This window comes from Leptidea sinapis, chromosome 22, assembly GCF_905404315.1.
Source record: "Leptidea sinapis chromosome 22, ilLepSina1.1, whole genome shotgun sequence".
In the NCBI taxonomy this organism is placed as follows: domain Eukaryota; kingdom Metazoa; phylum Arthropoda; class Insecta; order Lepidoptera; family Pieridae; genus Leptidea; species Leptidea sinapis.
In genome coordinates this window covers 1,398,522-1,401,763 of record NC_066286.1, presented here as the reverse complement: position 1 = coordinate 1,401,763, position 3,242 = coordinate 1,398,522, and the positions used below count along the sequence as shown (strand labels likewise).

Genomic DNA, 3,242 nt, shown 5'->3' with positions numbered 1-3,242 from the left:
TTGTTGAAACTCTTTGCGCATGACGGGATCGAAAAAAAAAAAAAACATAGGAGTGTTGTTATGAAATTCAGTAGAAAAAGGGCGGGAAACTTAAGATCGGTCGCACGTAATTTTAATAATTTTTCATTTTATTTTTAATTTCATGTAAATATTTAGATATTTTGATCAGATAAGTTGTAGTTTGTATATATTTTAGTAGTTAGTTTTTTTTAAAGTGTTAATTTATGTAAATTTCATCCTATTGGTAAGTCTTCTTTTCTTCACTTTTCTATAATATGATGGACCCCCCGGATGATCCTGGGGGGACAGCCCCTGATATAGGTCATGTAGTGACAATTTCTAATAATGACGAAGGTAGCACTATGGATACAGATGGTTCTGTGTCTCAGACATCTAGTGGCCGTAAAAGAGTGTCAGCTCGACCCAGAATATGCAGACACTGTAATAAAAGACGACGAAAACATCGTGGTGATAAGAAAGATATTAAGGAAAGTGATTGCAAATGTGTAGACATTACTGACAAACAAAATCTTTCCAAAGTCGATTCCTGCAATAATTCTTCTATAGTAGTAGAGACAATACAAAAAAATAACACAGACACTCCACAACAGCCACAGCCCCCTGTTGCAAGGCTGTTATATAACTCATTAGATGCTGCTCCTTTTGTTGTACACATTCAGAAACAGTATTCATCTCCCGATGATAATGTTACTTTACATCCAGTTACATTTGGTCGTTTTCTCAAAAGAAATTCTATTAAAAATATTGTGAATGGAAGTTTAAAAAGGATAGGCCGGAATAGGTTATCTATTTCTTTTTCTAAGTACCAAGATGCAAATGACTTTGTTGAAAACAAAAATTTAGAAAATGAAAAATATAAGGCTTTTATTCCATCATTTTCTGTGAGTAGAATAGGAATAGTCAGAGGAGTACCAGCTGAGTGGTCTGAAGAGGAAATAAAAGATAATGTTTCTGTTCCTATTGGCTGAAAGATGATGATTGATGGACAAAACAATCTTAAATGTACTGAGTCTGTGGTATTCACTTTTGATGGACAGTTTTTGCCTAAACGAGTATATATGTGCTACACTTCTCTTACTGTAGACTTGTATATATATCCTACTATTCAATGCTACAATTGTTGTCGGTTTGGTCATGTGAAATCTCAATGCAGATCTAAACCAAGATGTTTTAGATGTGGTCAAGGACATAGTGGTTATAACTGCTCTGTTCAAGATAATTTTATATCTTGTTGTTTATGTAAAGGTTCCCATATTGCAACTGATAAAAAATGTTTAGAATATGAAAGACAAAGAGCTATAAAGGAATCAATGGCTAAAAACTGTATTTCCTATTCAGAAGCTTCAAAGATACATCCATCTGTCTCTCGAATTTCATATGCAGATACATTACTCTCATCACCTAACATCACTCCTAATACTTTTCCAACCCAGCATCAACATTCAACACCTAAAGCTATAAACAATACTTCATATAAAAAAACTGTTTTTGTTAAACCAAAGCCTCCACCTACACTTAGCAAAGGATATGACAAATCTGCTCACCAAGAAATTTTAAGGGATTTTAATATTCCCCAACCCTCTAATGGATGTGCATTAATTAACAAAGAAAATGAAAATCCTTTGGAATCCTCAGTAATTGATTTAATTATTTCTCTTATAAAATCTCTTAGTCAATCGAATGAATTTTCACCGTCCAACGCTGCCTTATTAGTTTCTGCAATTACTCAAATTTATAAACCAAATAATGGACAAAGTTGTTCAATGGAATTGTCAAAGCATCACTCCTAAAAAAAGTGATCTTATTTATTTATTAAATAAATATAAACCTTATATCTGTGCTCTTCAAGAGACATGGTTGAAACCAGGACCTTTATTTAAGATTCGTGGTTATTCATGTCTCAGAGAAGATCGTGTGGATGGGCATGGCGGAGTAGCCATGCTTGTGAAACACCCTCTTTCCTTTTCTCTCTTCTCTATTCCTTCTCACAGTAATGATTTTTCTATTATTGCTGCTTTAGTTGAAAATATCTGTTATGTATCTATTTATATACCTCATCCTTCTTCTGCAATCTTAAATGAAATTAAAGATATTATTTCCATTCTTCCGAAGCCTTTTATGATCCTTGGTGATTTTAACTGTCGCCATGAATCCTGGGGTTACTTATCTTCTAATAGTTATGGTAACACATTAATAGATATATTTGATTCAGTGAATTTGTGTATATTAAATGATGGTCGTCCAACACGACGTTCTCATCCTGACGAGGGCCCAAGTGCTCCAGATATAACAGTCACTACACCTAATCTTGCTTCTTCTTTGTCCTGGGATCCATTACGATCTACTTTTGGTAGTGATCACTTCCCACTATTATTATCATTTCCAACCTGCAATAATAACAATAAAGTATTACATAATACTTATTCTCCTCGTTTAAAATATAAGCTTAATGATGTTGATTGGGATTTATATAAAGATCTAATAAAAAACAAAATTATTACACTTCCAAAAATTAATCCAGGTACAGAATCTCAGTGCGCAGATTATTTAGCAAGAATCTTTATTGAGGTTGCCAATGAGATATTTCCAAGTAAAAATAGCTCTTTGGGTTTTATTCCTTCTCCTCCTTGGTGGGATAACGAATGTACAGAGGCAGTAAAGAGAAGAAAATATGCTGAAATTACATACTGTCAATGCTCCACTGATGAGAATTTTGAAATTCTTACAAAGAGTATCTCAGAAACTTCAAAATTTCTAAAGAAAAAGAAATTTGATGGCTGGAAAAATTTCTGCTATTCAATATCACCTGATGTCAAACCATCTCTTGTATAGCAAAATATAAGAAGGTTTAGATCTGCATACAAAGATTCATCTCCAAAATCAATCCCTTTTCATTTAGTTAATAGCTTTTTAGATAAATTGGCTCCACCTTTCGTTCCTGAAGACTTAATAATTGGTTACCCTGTAATAAATATAAATAATGATAACTGTTTTGGTTTAAACAGTATATTTTCTCTCACTGAACTAAAAGGTGTATTGTCTCATGTTAAGGATTCTGCTCCTGGACTGGACGGTATTCCGTATTCCTTTATCTCTCATTTAGATGATGATGCTTTATTTTATTATTTATCTCTTATAAATTCCATAGTGACATCTGGTAACATCCCCTCCACGTGGAAACGTCAAGAAATAATTCCCGTACTGAAACCTAATAGGTGTTC

At 33.3% G+C, this 3,242-nt stretch overlaps 1 long non-coding RNA gene across 2 annotated transcripts; it reads right to left on the bottom strand.

The window, feature by feature from the left end:
• Window positions 1-273: 273 nt before the first annotated feature.
• Window positions 274-2,734, bottom strand: LOC126971043 (uncharacterized). Of its 2 annotated transcripts, XR_007730794.1 has the most exons (3): window positions 1,850-2,558; window positions 1,566-1,737; window positions 274-439 (listed from the first exon to the last, which is right to left on the bottom strand). It is a non-coding gene; the product is annotated as an uncharacterized LOC126971043 (long non-coding RNA). The 2 variants fall into 2 exon arrangements; XR_007730793.1 differs by lacking the exon at window positions 274-439 and having other exon boundaries at window positions 1,650-1,737; window positions 1,850-2,734.
• Between the last annotated feature and the right edge of the window lie 508 nt (window positions 2,735-3,242).